We start from the raw sequence: 20464 nt of genomic DNA, 5'->3' as shown, positions 1-20464 counted from the left end.
ACACATACACAAAAGTCTAAGAAGCAGCTATTCTCCTCATGTCTTTAGGTGGGTACCTCTACCCAGTAGATTACAGTTATGAAAACGACTCAGTTGTTTTTTTGTTAAAGTAACAAACTGTTTCCCATCATGCTCCATTTTCTAGAATCTTTCCTTTTTGATTGGTTGATTGGTTTCCTTTTTGATTGGTTGATCAAAAAGCACAAAAAGCAAAGCACATAAACATGCAAGAATGCACACGTGTGCACACACACACACACGTGCACACACACACCCTCCTAAAATGTGAAAAATGCAGATATATAACGCTGGTGTCAGAAATCACTTCAACTTTATACTTAGGAACTTATAGACCCTTGATTTGCCCCCCAAAAATATTTTCCTTGTCCTTATTCTTTAAATGCTCAACCACCAAAAGAGAAAAGGAAAAAAATAAAAGGCTTTAAAGGCACATGTTTCAAGTCAGTGTCTTGTTAACAAAAAAGGTAGCATTTTCTTCACTTTGGCCATTGTTAAAGATGCAGGCATAGATCAGGGAATGTTAAGACTAGCATGTATTAAAAACAAATGCAACATTAACAGAGCATATATCTTTCAAAAAAGGATAAAACACTAACAGATACAAGTCAATGCACATATTTTAACTAGTGCAATTTTATCTACAATGGAGTAAATGTTATTTTGTGTGCCAGACATTGCAATACTGTTCATTTCCCTTTTATCATGCAAACATGCCAACTTTATCATTAAAAAAACCTTTATGGGGTCACATTCACGTTGCCCTCCCACCCAAATTAAGGGGAAAAAAGTCAATAAAAGAACTCCTCAAGATTTCATAACTATGAACATAAAGCTCCTAGATAATAGTGTATAGGCTGAATTTTCTTACTTGTATAAAAAATTATAATTTAGGTAGATGTCTTCCTCATGGATTACAATACAATGTGAAGTTACACGACTCTGAAATTTGTACCAACTGTACAAAAACAAAAGGAAGAGACCATGAAAAAATTATGTCCTTCATGGCCTGAGAGCCTACACATTTTTGAGTAATTTAAAAGGGTAACTATGAGAGCCTGACATTTTTCTGCATCTCACATCTTCTGCTTCTCTATCTGTAGTATTTGTAAATCAAAGTCAGTAACAGGTTAGTAGCAAAGGTCTCATCTATCTCCCCCTTCCTCCTTCCTAACTAATCCTACTCATTTTTCTGTCATCTTCCTGAGCATTTTCCATGAACAGCATTGCAAGTTGGTTTAAAAAAAATAATAGAAAAAGAAAACAGAATGAAAAAAAGGAAAGAAGAAAAAGAAAGCTTTACAAGGGTTTTGTTGGTTAATTATTTACTGGTGGAATCACTCCACCAGGAGTTTGATTTCATTGGCTAGCAGTTGGTTCATGTTGAATAGGCCCCCTGGGAGCTTGGTGAGCAGCTCTCACTCCATGGTTTCAGGGTCGCTGCCAACAGAGCTGGAACTTATGCTCATGTTGTCGACAGCAGTGTTGTCTGCGGGACCCAGCTCCGGCTCACTAGTCTCACTGGTCATGGACACCACAGAGAGCAGGGACATACGCCAGGCGAGTCGGCTAGAGGGCAAAAGGGAGGCGGCATATTCAGCTATGATACCAGCTACATCTAGGTTATAAGCCTTATCAAAGGCTATGAAACCTACATTTGCATTGTCTCCTTCGCAGACACAGAAGGAGCCGTCGTCTTTCATCAACAGGTCAGTGCCACACACATCCATTCCCAGGATATTAGACACCTGGATAGCTAGCTGTTTACCTTGTTTACTCAATGAGCACATCATCCCGACACCACCTAGTGAGCAGTTGCTTTGCATCCTCCCATCTGTTGAACAGCGGTATGGTGTCAACCACACGGCCTCCAATGACAATGACATATACATCTCTTCCATGAGACTCTTTAACATATCTCTGAAACGGGGATGGAGCTTCATGGCAAATAAGATGGCTTAGATCAGCCAAATGGCGCTTATCACGAGCCAAGAAAATTGCTTTGCCTCTATGACACCATGTATTCTTCACTACCATTGGGAACTCCAGTACTTCTGCTTCATCAATCATTTTAGCAAAATTTTCATGACCACCATAAGAGAAAGTATCTGGCAGAGGAACACCATGACCTGCCAACTCTTGAAACATCCAGAACTTATTAACACAGTTCAGGATGTCTTGAGGTCAGTTCATCAACCTGCATCCCATCTTCTCTAGATGGCGCAAAACAGTGATGTCACTATCACTTTGCACCCAACCGGTTGGTATTCTCACTACTACTGCCGGAGGGTAGGCAGTAATTAGTTCTCCATTGATACGAAGACCCAGGTTTCCTTGATGGATTGTTAGCACCACCTCATCCATCACCACAGCCCTAAAGTCCAGTTCCTCCTCACAACATTTGGTCTTTAAAGCTCGTAAGATCTCTATTTGGGGATAGTCTTCCCTGATTTGATGATCTGTCAAAAACCACAACTTGGTGGCCACAGAGCTACATATCTTGATCTGCCTGTTCTTCCTTTTCTGGGGTTACTTCCTCCTGAATATACACTCTTTCGAGGATTGTAGGAGCTCTCACAGAGTCTGAAATCAGTAGTGCAGGCTGACAAGAAAGATCCTTTTATTGTGCTGATCCTTTTATTGTGCTGTTGAATTCTGTTTGCTAGTATTTTGTTGAGGATTTTTGCATCTATGTTCATCAGTGATATTGGCCTGTAGTTTTCTTTCTTTGTGACATCTTTGTCTGGTTTTAGTATCAGGGTGATGGTGTCCTCATAGAATGAGTTTGGGAGTGTTTCTCCCTCTGCTATATTTTGGAAAATTTGAGAAGGATAGGTGTTAGCTCTTCTCTAAATGATAGAATTTGCCTGTGAAGCCATCTGGTCCCGGGCTTTTGGTTTTTGGAAGATTTCTAATCACAGTCTCAATTTCATTGCTTGTGATTGGTATGTTTATATTTTCTATTTCTTTCTGGTTCAGTCTCGGAAGGTTGTGCTTTTCTAAGAATTTGTGCATTTCTTCCAGGTTGTCCATTTTATTGGCATATAGTTGCTTGTAGCAATCTCTCATGATCCTTGGTATTTCTGCAGTGTCAGTTGTTACTTCTCCTTTTTCATTTCTAATTCTATTGATTTGTCTTCTCCCTTTTTTTCTTTATGAGTCTGGCTAATGGTTTATGAATTTTGTTTATCTTCTCAAACAACCAACTTTTAGTTTTATTGATCTTTGCTATTGTTTTCTTCATTTCTTTTCCACTTATTTCTGATCTGATCTTTATTATTTCCTTCTGCTAACTTTAGGGTTTTTTTGTTCTTCTTTCTCTAATTGCTTTAAGTGTAATGTTAGGTTATTTATTTGAGATGTTTCTTGTTTCTTGAGGTAGGATCATATTGCTATAAACTTCCCTCTTAGAACTGCTTTTGCTGCATCCCGTAGGTTTTGGGTCATCGTGTTTTCATTGTCATTTGTTTCTAGGTATTTTTTTATTTCTTCAGTGATCTCTTGGTTATTTAGTAGTGTATTGTTTAACCTCCCTGTGTTTTTATTCTTTACAGATTTTTTCCTGTAATTGTTATCTAGTCTCATAGCGTTGTGGTCGGAAGAGATACTTGATAGGATTTCAATTTTCTTAAATTTACCCAGGCTTGATTTGTGACCCAAGATATGATCTATCCTGGAGAATGTTCCATGAGCACTTGAGAAGAAAGTGTATTCTGTTGTTATTAGAAGGAATGTTCTATATATATCAATTAAGTCCATCTTGTTTAATGTATCATTTAAAGCTTGTGTTTCCTTAATTATTTTCATTTTGTATGATCTGTCCATTGGTGAAAGTGGGGTGTTAATGTCCTCTATTATGATAGTGTTCTGTCAATTTCTGCTTCAATATCTGTTAGCATTTGCCTTATGTATTGAAGTGCTCCTATGTTGGGTGCATAAATATTTACAATTGTTATATCTTCTTCTTGGATTGATCCCTTGATCATTATGTAGTGTCCTTCTTTGTCTCTTGTAACAGTCTTTATTTTAAAGTCTATTTTGTCTGATATGAGAATTGCTACTCCAGCTTTCTTTTGATTTCCATTTGCATGGAATATCTTTTTCCATCCCCTCACTTTCAGTCTGTATGTGTCCCTAGGTCTGAAGTGGGTCTCTTGTAGACAGCATATATATGGGTCTTGTTTTTGTATCCATTCAGCTAGTCTATGTCTTTTGGTTGGAGCATTTAATCCATTTACATTTAAGGTAGTTATCGATATGTATGTTCCTTTTACCATTTTCTTAATTGTTTTGGGTGTGTTATTGTAGGTCTTTTCCTTCTCTTGTGTTTCCTGCCTAGAGAAGTTCCTTTAGCATTTGTTGTAATGCTGGTTTGGTGGTGCTGAATTCTCTTACCTTTTGCTTGTCTGTAAAGGTTTTAATTTCTCCATCGAAACTGAATGAGATCCTTGCTGTGTAGAATAATCTTGGTTGTAGGTTTTTCCCTTTCATCACTTTCAATATGTCCTGCCACTCCCTTCCGGCTTGCAGAGTTTCTGCTGAAAGATCAGCTGTTCACCTTATGGGGATTCCCTTGTATTTTATTTGTTGTTTTTCCCTTGCTGCTTTAAAAATTTTTTCTTTGTATTTAATTTTTGATCGTTTGACTAATATGTGTCTTGGCATGTTTCTCCTTGGATTTATCCTCTATGGGACTCTCTGCACTTCCTGGACTTGACTATTTCCTTTCCCACCTTAGAGAAGTTTTCAACTATAATTTCTTCAAATATTTTCTCAGTCCCTTTTTTTTTCTTCTTCTTCTGGGACCCCTATAATTTGAATGTTGGTGCCTTTAATGTTGTCCCCGAGGTCTCTAAAACTGTCCTCAATTCTTTTAATTCTTTTTTCTTTATTCTGCACTGCAGTAGTTATTTCCACTATTTTATCTTCCAGGTCACTTATCCCTTCTTCTGCCTCAGTTATTCTGCTCTTGATTCCTTCTAGAGACTTTTTAATTTTCATTTATTATGTTGTTCATCATTGTTTGTTTGCTGTTTAGTTCTTCTAGGTCCTTGTTAAACGTTTCTTGTATTTTCTCCATTCTATTTCCAAGATTTTGGGTCATCTTTACTATCATTACTCTGAATTATTTTTCAGGTAGACTGCCTATTTCCTCTTCATTTTTTTAGTCTGGTGGGATTTTACCTTGCTCTTTCATCTGCTGTGTGTTTCTCTGTCTTCTCATTTTGCTTCACTTACTGTGTTTGGGGTCTCCTTTTCACTGGCTGCACGTTCGTAGTTCCCATTGTTTTTGGTGTCTGCCCCCAGGTGGCTAAGGTTGGTTCAGTGGGTTGTGTAGGCTTCCTGGCAGAGGGGACTAGTGCCTGTGTTCTGGTGGATGAGGCTGGATCTTGTGTCTCTGGTGGGCAGGACTGTGTCCGGTGGTGTGTTTTGGGGTGTCTGTGGACTTATTATGATTTTAGGCAGCCTCCCTGCTAATGGGTGGTGTTGTGTCCCTGTCTTGCTAGTTGTTTGGCATAGGGTGTCCAGCACTGTAGCTTGCTGGTTGTTGAGTGGAGCTGGGTCTCAGCGTTGAGATGGAGATCTCTGGGAGAGCTTTTGCTGTTTGATATTATGTGGAGCCAGCAAGTCTCGGGTGGGCCAATGTCCTGAACTCAGCTCTCCCACCTCAGAGGCACAGGCCTGACACACGGCCAGAGCACCAAGACTCTGTCAGCCACATGGCTCAGAAGAAAAGGGAGAAAAGAAAGAAAAATAAAATAAAATCATTAAAATAAAAAGTTTGAAAAATTAATAAAAAGAAAAGGAAGAAAGAAGAAACAAGAGAGCAACCAAACCAAAAAACAAATCCACCAATGATAACAAGTGCTAAAAACTACACTAAAAAAAAAAAACAAACCCCAACAGACAGACTGAACCCTAGGACAAATGGTAAAAGCAAAGCTATACAAACAAAATCACACAAAGAAGCATACACATACACACTCACAAAAAACGAAAAAGGAAAAAATATATATTTATCTATATATAAAAAAAAGGAAGAAGAGAACAACCCAATCAATAAACAAATCTACCAATGATAATAAACTCTAAATACTAAACTAAGATAAATGTAAAACCAGACACAAATTAGATGCAGAAAGCAAACCCCAAGTCTACAGTTGCTCCCAAAGTCCACTGCCTCAATTTTGGGATGATTCGCTGTCTATTCAGGTATTCCACAGATGCAGGGTACATGAAGTCGATTGTGGAGCTTTAATCTGCTGCTCCTGAGGCTGCTGGGAGAAATTTCCCTTTCTCTTCTTTGTTCTCACAGCTCCCAGGGGCTCAGCTTTGGATTTGGCGCCGCCTCTGCGTGTAGGTTGCCTGAGGGCGTCTGTTCTTCGCTCAGACAGGACGGGGTTAAAGGAGCAGCTGATTCGGGGGCTCTGGCTCACTCAGGCCGGGGGGAGGGAGGGGTACGGAATGGAGGGTGAGACTGCAGTGGCAGAGGCTGGCGTGATGTTGCATCAGCCTGAGGCGCGCTGTGTGTGCTGCCAGGGAGGTTGTCCCTGGATCACAGGACCCTGGCAGTGGCAGGCTGCACAGGCTTCCGGGAGGGGAGGTGTGGATAGTGACCTGTGCTCGCACACAGGTTTCTTGGTGGTGGCAGCAGCAGCCTTAGCATCTCATGCCCGTCTCTGGGGTCCGCGCTGATAGCTGCGGCTCACACCCGTCTCTGAAGCGCCTATAAGCGGTGCTCTTAATCCCCTCTCCTCGCGCACCAGGAAACAAAGAGGCAAGAAAAAGTCTCTTGTTTCTTCAGCAGCTCCAGACTTTTTCCCAGACTCCCTCCCGGCTAGCTGTGGTGCACTAGCCCCTTCAGGCTGTGTTCACGCAGCCAACCCCAGTCCTCTCCCTGGGATCCAACTGAAGCCGAGCCTCAGCTCCCAGCCACGCCCACCCCGGCGGGTGAGCAGAGAAGCCTCTCTGGCTGGTGAGTGCTGGTCGGCACCGATCCTCTGTGCGGGAATCTCTCCGTTTTGACCTCTGCACCCTTGTGGCTGTGCTCTTCTCCGCGGCCCTGAAGCTTCCCACCTCCGCCACCCGCAGTCTCTGCCCGCGAAGGGGCTTCCTAGTGTGTGGAAACCTTTCCTCCTTCACAGCTCCCTCCCACTGGTGCAGGTCCCGTCTGTATTATTTTGTCTCTGTTTTTTCTTTTTTCTTTTGCCCTACCCAGGTACGTGCAGAGTTTCTTGCATTTTGGGAAGTCTGAGGTCTTCTGCCAGCATTCAGTAGGTGTTCTGTAGGAGTTGTTCCACATGTAGATGTATATCTGATGTATTTGTGGGGAGGAAGGTGATCTCTGTGTCTTACTCCACCATCTTGAAGGTTTCTCCCGTTTACCTTTTAAAGGATGTGTTTGAAAAAAAAGGGAAGAACCAGTCGATAAGCAAAGATAGAAGATTTTTTAATAAAAAGATATAATTATAGAAAAAGGCATCAGAGGAGAGAAAAATGTAGTCCACCATGCAAATGAATGGAAACCTACTGATTTTTTTTTGCAAATGGGAAGAGTCTGGACAATCTTTCCAAGAGTCCTTAATAGGAATTCCAGTGTTGCTGATCTCAGTTTAAAACTGACAATAAAATCCATGTTGCTGATCTCAGTTTAAAACTGAAAATAGGGCTTCCCTGGTGGCGCAGTGGTTGAAAGTCTGCCTGCCGATGCAGGGGACGCTGGTTCATGCCCCGGTCCCGGAGGATCCCACATGTCGTGGAGCAGCTAGGCCTGTGAGCCATGGCCGCTGAGCATGCATGTCCGGAGCACTCCGCAATGGGAGAGGCCACAGCAGTGAGAGGCCCGCGTACCACCAAAAAAAAAAAAACAAAAAAAACTGAAAATAAAATCCATGTTTAATGTATCTAGGTCCTTAGAATAGGTTAATAAAATAATCTTTTGAATAAATAAAGTGTTACAAAATAACATGAGCTGGGTTTGTGGATTGAGGCATTTGAAATCTGGAGTTTTCAGTCTAATTCCTGAAATTCTGATGCATCACAGGGTAGTAAGGGACATTGAGTCTCCCACTACGGAGGCCAGCTCAGAACCTGGCTTGTATTTTTTCTCAAAGGTTGGTTCTGGAAAAATATTCTACAATTTCTTTCAATTACCTGTTCTAGCAACCAACAAACTTTGCAGTCAGGACACTGTTCTTTCTGCATATTCTAAATTTCTTCCTGGAGTAATTTAATTCCATTTCCTTAGTGCATATAGGAAATACATAGCATTTGGTGCCAGACTTGAAGTAAGATGGATGAGTTAAAATAAAAACTGGCTTTTGAAAATGGTGGTGTAGCTAAGTCTTTTAAACTCGGACAGAAATGGGGAGAGAATTAGGTCAGGAGAGTATGTCTTAACACCAAGGCATAGAAGATCTAGGGTTTTTCCTCCTTGAGGGAATTGAGGAATAAGAAGGTACCTCCAGGTGAGTGTGACACAGAGGTTTCAACCTCAGACTAGATAGATTCCAGCCTCTTCTGTCTGGCTTGTTCTGCCCTCTCTCTATTTCTGTGGTAGTTGGAAGGACGTATCTGATGTCTCTGTTCTGATCGTCTGGCAGGAGGAGAGAGTGTCTGACTTCCAATTTGGCAGAAAATCCATCTGCAGTACCTCTGGCTTGTTCAAACTGCCAGTGCAGAGTCTATCACCAGCTCTACTGATTTGCTGCATGATCATGGGTACAATGAGGCCACTATTCTCTTTACTGTAACCCTTACATCCTTAAAGAGTCATATCAAGTCACCTGTCAGGTTTTTTCTTTCCAGGCAAAAATACTTTAGTTCCTGCATCCTTCCCTCAAAGATGTACACAGTTTTTAGCTTTCAAAATAATTGAAACTAACTTCTATAACAAGGCTCTAACAATAACTTGATTAAAGTAAAAGCCACTTTCTTATTCCTTCATATTATATCTAACTAATACATTGAGGATCTAACTACTACTTTTAAAATTAAATGGCTGCTTTAATAATCTATGTTGACTTTGTGATCCAAATGACAGATAGGAAATCATTCTCACCTTATATGACAATATTAGTAAGAGAAAGTATGTAACAGTAGACTTTTAGACCAGGCCTAAAAAAAGACATAAAATAGATAAGACAGAAATAAAGGTTGTTAACCAGAAATTTCAAAAAGAAAGGCCTTTGTTTTATTGCTTGGCTATTTTTTGTGCATTAAAAGGAGCTAATGACTCCCTCCTTTTTATAAATCACATCTTTCTTGTTACTCTATAGTTATAATTGCAATAAAAATTACTAAAATGTTCTTAGGTAAATAGACTGGGAAGGACTCCACATCTGGAGGAAATGTCTGAATCTGGCACAGTCAAGGATATAGTGAGGAAGAAGAAACTAATATTGAATGATTGATAGATGATCCTTCGTTACAAGACTAAAAGACAACAGAGCATTTCAGTTTTATACAATAACTCAGAGCATCATCAACAAAACCTTATTGAAGGTCTGGTGTTTTTAGACTCTCAGAGCCATCCAAACATATATCTAAGAGAGCAAGTGCTAAGAGAGCAAGTTTGCTAAAGCAAAGATATATCTATGAGAGCAAAACTCATGCCTGTCTGTGAGGGATTCTGGGAAGTTGGTAGTATTGGCTGATAGAGAAGAGGAAGAAGAAAGTCCGGACGGGATTGGAAACAGGAGAACTGATCCGTCGTGGAGAACTATCTATTACATTGTGTCCAAAGAGATGGGAGAAAGTTAGTGTGATTAATATTAGCACAAGTATTCATGGAGGTCCAACTTAGTGGAGGTGTTTGGGTGGTTCAAAAACATGACTGATGTACTTACTACATACTAGCTGCTGGGGATGCAAAGATAAATAAGGCAAATCCCTGCCAAAGAGAAATTTACAATAACAGAAGTAGAAATGATAAGTAATATACAGGGTGGCAGAACCATCTGTGAATTAAGTCTGTTGTTAGTGAATCTCCCAGCAAAGAGGGAACATGGGAGCAGGCTGATAAGAATTCAAAAAATTGAGGGGAGTCACAGAAAAGTGGGCTGAAATACAGAGCTGGACTCCAGAAGGAACCAGAGAGCTGAAGAAAAATTTGAAGCAGAAGGTCAGTGATATGGTTGATGCCAACACTCTTGGGAACAGAGAATGGCTGTCATTCATTGACCACATTGGTATATACACTCATCCACACCAGTCTGAATGAAATATATTGCCTGCCATATCAGTAAACAAAGGATGTTGCAGCCATCAAGCCATCACATTATAGCTGCCCCTATGGTGCACCCTGAGGAAACTCAGGATGAGAAATCACAGGATACTGGCCCCAGATAGCTGAGGTGTATATCAAAGGAATGATTTCAGTGAGCCCAGAATCTTGTATCTTCTATACATAGAAAAATGATAAATTCCTTAACTTGAGATATCTTATTTTCTTTAAGTAACAGTAATGTTTAGATGTTCCAACTACCTGGTCTTTGTTGCAAAAACTCCTATATATCCTGGCTGCCCCCCACCCCCACCCCCACCCCCCTGCCTCTTTGGAGCAGTCTCTCAGAGTTATCTGAGATGCTGTGTCCTGGGCTTAACTCCTCAGTTTTGTCTGCCAAATAAAACATAACTCTCAACTTTTAGGTTGTGCTTTTTTTTCCAGTTGACACCAGGTATCTGGCCTTTGCCAAAAAGACATATTTTAGAACTGGAGATTTCTGGTGCACTACCTGCCTTAGAGAGGAATGTGTCAGGAGCTGGGAGTAGAGCTGACCTGGTTTGAGGTATACACAGTGACTAATTAGACTACAGCTGGGGAAGGGGGCTCACATTTTATTACTAAAAGAATAGTGGGACAGATTGCCCATAGAGGAGAGAGCCAGCACATTGCTGAATTTGTAAAGAAAGGTTTCAGGAAGAAATGAAATGAAATTAAGGTGAAGAAAAGGGAAGGCACCTTAGGGAGAATAAATGGGGAAAGGATTCAAGGCAGGGGAATCAGTATGAACAAAACACAAGAGGGGGGTTCGAATGCACATAATATGTATGGGGAATGATAAGTACATCAGTTTGGCTGGATCAGAGGGTTTGTATGAGCAAATAATAATCAAGTAGAATGGAAAAGTGAGTTGGCGCCAGATTGTAATAGCCTTGAAATACCAGTCTAAGTATTTTGGACTGTATCCTAGCAGAGAAAATTGATTTTTTCATTTTAGAGTGGAAGTCTAGCAATATTTTGAGAAGGTTATAATCTGGTATCAGTGTATGGAGTGGATAAGGTAGAGGTTAGAATGAGAAAGATATTGCCATTAAGATACTAGAGCCTGGAATTCAGTAGTAGTGGTGGGAAAGGAAAGAAGGAGTTGTGAAAGGCATTACAAAGGAAGACTTGATAGGAGGTATTAAGAATGCCTCCAGAGTTTTATATTTAGGAGGCTGAATAACAATGAGACCATTGCCTGAAATATCAAAATCCAGAGGAGAAGCTGGTTTGGTGGGAAAATAATTAGCTTAGATTTAGATGTGTTCAATTGAGGTGATAATAATACAAGTAATTATAAATGCCAGGTCTGAAATTCAGTAAAGAAATTAGGTTCAAGATGTATGTCTGAGAATCCTCCTGGTAGAAGTGAAAATTTAAGCCCTGAGAATAAATGATTCTCTATGAGAATATGTAGAACAGTGATTCTCCACCCAGGCCATGTATTATAATCACTGTTGCAGTGGAGCTGTTGTTTCTGCCTGCCCCCTCTTCTGCTGAAAGAAGACCTCTGTTCATTGTAGGAGCTGCCTCTCTTCCTCTCCCTGTGATTCTGGTGGTGGGCGGGGGGAGGCTACAATTAGGGGGTCCCACTTCTCCATCATAAAGGAGGGCCTGCAACCCAGTATGGACAATCAGAGCATCCATCTCTTAGATGTAGTGACTGGTCCAAACGTAGGGACGTGACTTAGTATCTTTTTAGTATTTAGCCTGTAGACCAAGGTAACGAGGGCCTGAGTCTTTTCTCTGTAATCACTAACTACGAATGATGGGAACCAAAAGTTTCCTATATTCCTCTTTTCCACCACATAAAGATAGCCTGCCTGACAATGAAGCCACTTCATAAGGAAAGAGAGACAGAGTCCTAATGATACATTTGAATCCCTAGAACCAGATGTTCCTGAATGTAGTCCTACCACATGTCTGCTAATATGGCCACTTCATTTATATGCTATCATACCACAGTGGGGGGAGGGGGGCACCGACAAAGGCTGCCTAATATTAATTGGCTAAGTCACCTTGTTTATTTGGGTGTTTCGATCTTTGTAATGAGAGAATAGTTCTGTATCTTGATTATAGTGGTAGTTACACAAAACTACTCATGTGATAAGATGACAGATCTATGCACACTCATTGTACCAATGTCAGTTTCCTGGTTTTGATATTGTACTATGGTTATTTAAGATGTAAATGAACTGGGGGAGACTGAGTGAAGGTAATCTTTTCAACTTCCTGTAAATCCATAATTATTTCAAAATAAAAATCTTTAAACATTGCTGTTTATGAGACATTTAAAGATACAGAAAGGTGAAAAGTTTGAAAAGTTAAAGGATGAGAAAATATATTCCATGCAAATAATAACAAAAATTAAGTTAATAGATATGTTACTATCAGAAAAAATAAACTTTAAAATGAGAGGCATTAATGTGAGATAATGAGGGTCACTCCATGGTGGCAAAACTGTAATTTATTAGAAAACTATCTGATAACATAACCTCAAAATATATAACGCAAAAATTGACTTAAAAGGAGAAATAGACAAACCCACAATCATAATGGGAGATTTTAACATACTTTTCTCAGTAATTAATGGATCAAACTGATAAAAAATTCAGTAGTAATATAGATCCTTAGGACAATAAATTAATATATGCCCAGAATTGTACAACTACAAAATGTATACATTTAGGAAACACAACTCCCTACTGGGTCATAAAGCAAGTTTCAACAATTTTCAAAGACTGAAAGCATTCAGACTTTATTCTTTGACTACAATACAGTTAGGTTTGAAATCACAAACAAGAGATAACTAGAAAATTCCATATGTTTGAAAATCGATAAAAACATATTTCTAATAGCTAATGTGTCAAATAACTCATAATGGAAATTTAAAATAATATTCACATTGGATGATGAAAGTGCTATATATCAAAACTTGTTTGATTCACATAAAGTAGTATCCAGAGGGTGATTTAGGTCTTAATTGTTTATATAAGAACAGAAGGACTAAACTAATGAGCTAAGTATTCAAGTCAAGATGTTAGAAAAAGAATAGCAGAGAAGAAAACCTCAAAGAAAATATCAAGAAGGAAATAGTAAAGATAAGAATAGTAATTAATGAAGTGGTAAACAAACTGACAATAGTAAGTGTCAACAGGAAAAAATTTTGGTTTTTTGCAAGATTAATACATTTCACAAACCTCTGGCAAACTTGAATAAAAGAGAAGGCATATATACATAATATCAGTGATTTCAAAAAGAGGTTATTACTGCAGATGTTTCAGACATAAAGAAGACAGTAAGAGGCTATTAGGAACAACTTTATGCCAACACACTCCAAAATTAGATGATATAGAAAAAATCTTAGAAAAACTTATGTTAAGAAATTAAGATAAAATTCTCTTCACAAAGGAAAAAATACAAGCCCCAGATGGCTTTACAGGCAAGTTTTATCAAACATTTAAGCAAAAAATAATCCCAGTCTTAAGGAAATCATTCTGGAATATAGCTAAGGAGGGAACATTACTGACAACTTATGATACTACCATAATTTTGACAAGGATAGTATGAGAAAGGAAAATTATAGGCCAATCTCACTCATTAACATATATGGAAAACCCTAAACAAAACAGTAGCTATCAAAATCTATGTATGAAAATGTTAGTATTTTATTGCCAAGTTGGGTTTATTCCTTCCACGAAAGGATGATTTAATATAAGAAAACCAATATATGTAATTTTTCATATAATTAGCTTAAAGTAGAAAAATTATATCATGATTTTAGCTGATAAAACTATTTCATAAAATTTGACAGTCATTCAACATAGCAGTTCACAAGCATTCTAAGAAATAGAAGGAAAATTACTGAAACCCTAAAAACATTCCCTTTAAGATTAGAAAAGCTACAAGGTACCTGTCATCACTATTTGCATTCAACACTGAATCAGAGACCCCAGCCAGCATGGTAATGTAAGAAAAAATCAAAGATATAAGGGTTGGAAAGGAATTGTTCTGTCTGTGAAGAAAACCTAAAATAATCTACAAATAAATGATTGTAATTAAAAGAAGTAAAATATACTCATAGTAAAAAAACTAGATGACATAAAAGAAAAAAAACTTATCTATAATCTTAACACTCAGAAAAGATCAAATGTAACATGTTGATATACTTTCCTGTAATTTTTTCTCCGTGTATTTTTTTAATTTTTTATTTTTCTACATACCTAACATTGTATCATACATATGCAGTTTTGTAGCCTTGCTTTACATTTTAGCCTTGCTTTTTTAAAAAAATTATTTAAAAAATGAGTTTGTTGACAATATTCTCTTGTTATGGATGATAATAATGTTTAGGGAGTTTCCAAATGTTTCTATTATAAATAGCCTTGTCGTAAGAGCTTTGTCTTCATGTCACAGTATGTCCTTGTGATACATTCTTAAATGAGGCCTACCTTAAATACCATACATAATGTCCTAAAGACATTGGTCCATTATGGTCTTCTAAGACCATAACTATGCTAAAGACCCTTAATAAATATTACCAACTTGCTCTCCAAACTGTGTCACATTAATTAAGCTGCAACCACCAGATAATATGTTTTCAACTTATGAAACCCAACAATAATTTAATATTATCATTTGAATTGAATTTGAATATCATTTATCTTTGCTATTTTGACAATAGGAATTTTTTAAAGTAAACTATTTTTTAGAGCAGTTTTAGATTCAGAGCAAAATTGAGAGAAATGTCATAGCCTCCCCCACTATCAATAACCTCCACCAGAGTGGTGCATTTGTTTCGCTTATGAGCATAGACAGTAGGAATTTACATCCTATTTTATTTGGTATTTCCTTGGTTACTAGTAAGGTTGAATATATTTCATGTTTCTGACCCACTTATACTTTTCCATGTATCTTCTCTCTCCTTTTGCCATTTATCTATGGTAGTTCAAGTATCTTTATGATTTAAAAAATTGCTTAAATTCTGATTATAGTGAGAATATTATCATTTCTCTACTTTTGTTATAAGTTGTTTTCCAGTTTGATTTTTTGCTTTCTACTCACAAATAATAGTTTTTATTTTTTCATAAGATGTATAGCAAAAAAATGATTACTCTTATATTTTAACCTGCATTCCCATGTTTTTAGTGAGAATTATTATTTTGTTTCAGAGGAATTGAAAACATTAGAATATCATATATACACATTACCCAAAAAACAGGACATAGAAGAAAGGAAAGAAGATAGTTTTAGAGCTGAGAAAGCCACAGTGGTTCAGGAGTCCCAAGTAAAAATCTAGTTGATGACAGATTTACTTATTCATTCATTCATTTTTAAAGATATCAGAAAGCGCCCACCATATGTCTAGCCTTGTGCATATGGTAGACACTCTGAAGAAGAGTGATTATATGGACAGGAAAACTATTCCAGATGCTCCTATCTAATCTTTTCAAGATCGTGACAATGAAAGAGAGAGAGGGGGCAAAGGGATTAAGTTCTACAGTCTCAGGATGAAGAGAGTCTGAAAAAGGTAGAGAGAAAGAAAAAGTGAAGGCTGGCTGAGCCAGCACAGCTCTTTCTAATATTTCAGTCACATAACTATCAAAATCTATGTATGAAAAAGTGTCCACATCTCTGTTAAACCTTTTAACCATGTACGGTGATCACTACCAACTGAAAGTGGCCAATTAAGAGTCCCAATGCCTAGTCAGTGGTAACAGTCATTTTTCTGAGGGTGGCATGAGTGTTTGTGTGTGTGTGTGTGTGTGTGTGTGTGTGTGTGTGTGTATTTTAGGGAGAGGAATGGAAAAGAACATTCAATTTCTTCTCTCTAAAAGCTAACATTCCTCTGTTTTTTTTAAAAAACTATTTTTTTTTCCTGTTAACTGATGGGCTTAAGATTTGCCCACTGGTTTATCAAAGGTATGATTTTATTTCCTTTGGGGAAAAAGAGATGAAAGGAATATCAGAGAATTCCTGTCCATAACTTTATATGGTTGCTTCTTCAGTTTTTGCCACTTCCTCAGTTTTTGTTCCTTCTTATTAGGGTTGTCCTCTGAAACTTCTAAAATGATCAAATCTAATACCGTAACTAATCATTTTGAGCCTTCCTTAAACGCTAGGCTAAGAATTTACTTCCAATTGTATTTCCCATCTCAATTTATGGTCAGTAACATTGTCCAAATGATCTCATAGAAGATTATCAGTTAGCAATATGGTACAAATAATATGAAATTAGCAATATAAATTTCCTGAAATTTAAATTTTAAAAATATTAGCTCTCTTATTATTAGATTCCCTTGGGGAAACTTAACGCCCCACACACCCCCACATAATAAATTGCCCCTTCTGGTTTTTATTCTGCCACTGAAATTTTAGTAGCTTCTTTAGCATTCCCTAATCCAACCTCAAATCTCACACTTGGGTATACAGATTGAAAAGCTCATTGCATTCTAGGCAAAAATAAATGAAAAGGGACATACATTAACACACATGCTTGCAGTATTTTCAAATATTAGGATGAAAATAATATTACAAGCACAGAGGTAGGAAAATGGGTTAATTACAAAATGACAAAAATCAGGCTGATTTGGATTTCTTTTGCAATATTAAGTATAAGAGGACAATGAGTAAAGTCTATAGCAATAATGAGAAAAGATTGTATTTTTGGAATTTTATACCCAACTATTTTTATATGTGAGGGTAAAGGAAAGGCATTTTCTTATATGTAATGACATATTTTTCTTGATAAAATCACTGATAGATGAAGCAAAATTTAGAGCTCAAGAATGGGGAAATACAAAAAACAAAGCTAAATATGATTAATTGTGGTTGATCTGGATATATAACTAATCTTGAAAGAGGAAATATGTGATGTAAATACAACAGAATAGCAATAATCTAGACTTTTGACCTCAGACTTTGTTAACCAGAGCTGAGAACATGAATGTAAAAAGAATGGGGCTGAGCATGAAACCAGCCCAAACGAAGCTAGATGTAAGCAATTGTGATACATCTTGTTATTAACTTATCTTGAGAAAGAAGTTTTATGGTGTAAATATAATAACACAATAATAACCTAGACCTCAAATCTCAGATATTGTTATGAAAAACTGAAAACTAGGTGGGGGAGGAGGACGTGGGGTTAAAATGTGTCATAACAACAATGGCATATGGAGAGAGAAGAGAAGTATTTAATTAATGGCATTGTTTAGAACTGCTAGTGCATGGTAATAATAAAAAGCAGACCAACTTTAAGTTGATTTTATTCTTGTTGTTAAATTCTGTTGACGACAAAGAAAAATTTCCTCTATTCTTCTAGGTTCTTCTGGCTGGTCTAAGAATTAATGAGATAGATTAACAGGAGAAAAACCAAATTTAATTTTGTGTGTACAGGAACCCCATATACATGAGAGGTTCAGAGATAGAAAGGTAAAGTGAGGTATGTATGCCATCCTTAGCTAAGGAATGGGGTAGGGTCCTGGTGCTCTCAAGGGCACGGGGGTCATTCACAGGAAGATAAAAAGAAGAGCAGATACTGGGTAATTAGATGTTTGTCCTGCCATATAGATGGGGCCACTAAGATAAAACTGATCTCTGGTAATAACTTTTTTCTGGAAAAATCCCCAATTTGAGTTCTTCTAGGTAGTTAAGAAAGGGGCAGTAGTTTCTCTGTAGCTCACAGTAATCCTCATACCAAAGTAGCACATTTTAGGGACGCCTATTCTGAACTTTTACAGTTCTCTAAACCATTTAAATTTCCTAAGCCCATTCACACTGCTCCCACTGACCACCCTCTCCTTCTATGCCAATGGTCCTAAACAGGGAGAATTTAAATATATTGCTTAATATCAACTTTAACAGAAAGCAATATAAGTTTAAAAATGCCTTTAAAGGTGACCACTAATAGAATTTAAAAGAAGTTCCAACACATTGGAAAATTTAAAGTACAGAGGAAGCGGGGAAACGTCTAGTAAATGGCTGTGGAGTGACATGATTATATGACCCACACAACAGATAATAATCATAATAACTGGATAAAATATTTTTAAGTGCAATGAATTAAAGGTACTGGAAAGCAAAGGAAATAGAAGCCAGAAGAAAGCTTTCTATTGAAAAACTGCAGCTAGAAGGGGTGATTGCAAGGTTATACTTGACTTGAGAAGAGCTTGGCCTGAAGGTCATTCCTAATCCCCAAGGCTACAGAGCTGGGAAAACATAGATGTAAATCACAGTCTAACTAGCTAAGGTGCCAGATTAGACTTAATAGTTGAAAAAGCAGCTGGAAATATAAGGAGAAATTCTGAGTGGGACAATAATAATGAGTAAGACCCCGAAGCTAAATTCCTGGGTGACAGATAAACCCATGTATGAAGTAGCCTCCAGGGGACATAGCAAAAAATACGGAGACTTGTAAAATAGAGCTTCACAGAGTAAGGGCTGTGAATTGCTTTTTTTTTTTTTTAACCAAATGCATTTCCCAATTGTGTGCAGTTTGAGCAAGATAAAGTTGAAAATTTAGGGCTTGAAGTGTTAGAGAACAGAGCCTGAGAATTGTATATTATCTTGAGATGGGGGAAGTGGGCTCCCTAGAAGCAAGAATACTTTAGAGTGAGTCCTCAAATATGAGTATAATGTCTGTCCAAATCCTTGGATGACTGAAATTATACAGGCACAAGGTGTGCCCCAAGCTAATATAGGAGTAACCATAAACTGTAAGATTAGAACAGATATATCAGCAGCTACATAACTCAGAGCATACTAAATTTTCAATTTGAATTTAGGCAAGTGAATTACCTAAAGAGAATTAGGCAAGAGAATAAAAAGACAACAAGCTGCAGATGAACACAACAGAATTCTAAGTCACTACACCATATTATTCTATAGTGTCTAGTTTCCAACCAAATATTACTAGACATTCAAAGAAACAGGAAAGTGTGACCCATACTCAGGAAAAGTGGAAGTCAATAGAAAATGACTCCAAGTGGGTCCAGATGTTGACCTAGCAGACCAAGACTTCAAAGCAACTACTATAAATATATTCATAGAATTAAAGGAAAATATGTTCAGTGAACTAAAAATAAATGTTCTTCTTGGTCAAAATTTTTTGGCAGTTTTGGTCCTTTCCTGTTCCCTGTAAATTTTAGAATTCGTTTGTCAATTTCTGCAAAAGACACTGCAGGGGTCTTGATAGGGATTATACAGAAACTATAGATCAATTTGATATCCTAACAATACTGAGTCTTCAAATCTATGAACATGGGATGTCTCTTTCCGTTCACACTTGGTTCTCTGTATCCTTGAGTTCTACACCCATGAATTCAACCAATTGGGGTTTGAAAATACATGAAAAAAATGTCAGAAATTTCCAAATATCAAAACTTGAATTTGCTGTGCACTGGCAACTCTTTACATAGCCCTTACATGTGGTTACAGCTATTTACATAGCCCTTACATTGTATTAGGTAATATAAATAATCTGGAGATGATTTAAAGAATATGGGACAATGTGTGTAGGTTATATGCAAATACTACACCATTTTATGTAAGATATTTGAGCATCCTCAATTTTGGTATCTGAAACTGGGCTCTGGAAACAATCTCCTGAAAATACTGGAAGACAGCTATATTTAGATCTTCTCTAATTTTTCTCAAAAATGTTTTGTAATTTTTAGTGTACACTGCTTTTGTTAAATTTATTCCTAAGTATTTTGTTCTTTTTGTTGCTATTACGAATGGAATTGTATTCATTTCATTTTCAGATTAATTATTGGTAGTATATAAGATTGATTTTTGTAAATTGATCTTATAACCTATGATTTTGCAGAATTCCTTTCTTAGTTCAAATAATTTTTTTGTATGTGGATTCCTTAGACTTTTCTACAAACAGGATCATATCACATATGCAGGTAAAGAGTTTTACTTCTTTCCTTACAATCTGGATGTCTTTTATTTTCTTGTTTGATTGTACTGGCTTGGAACATCCAGTTGGATGCTGGATAGAAATTGTGAGAGTAGATATCCTTGCCTTGTTCCTAATCTTACAGGGAAAGCATTCAGACTCTTACCATGAAGTACAATATTAACTGTAAGCTTTACAGAGATTCCCTTTATCAAGTTGAGGAAGTTTGTTTCTATTTCTCATTTGTTGAGAATGGGCACTGGATTTTGTCAAATGCT

The 20464-nt window shown here is 37.4% G+C and overlaps 1 pseudogene across 1 annotated transcript; it reads right to left on the bottom strand.

Moving 5' to 3' along the window:
* Positions 1–1208: 1208 nt before the first annotated feature.
* On the bottom strand, positions 1209–8737 carry LOC307184843 (beta-citrylglutamate synthase B-like; annotated as a pseudogene). The gene is made up of 2 exons: positions 8672–8737; positions 1209–2620 (listed from the first exon to the last, which is right to left on the bottom strand). The product of its transcript is annotated as a beta-citrylglutamate synthase B-like (transcript).
* Between the last annotated feature and the right edge of the window lie 11727 nt (positions 8738–20464).

This window comes from Stenella coeruleoalba, assembly GCF_951394435.1.
Source record: "Stenella coeruleoalba genome assembly, chromosome: 3".
NCBI lineage: Eukaryota > Metazoa > Chordata > Mammalia > Artiodactyla > Delphinidae > Stenella > Stenella coeruleoalba.
The sequence above is the reverse complement of the archived record's forward strand: the minus strand, read 5'-3'. Positions and strand labels throughout refer to the sequence as shown.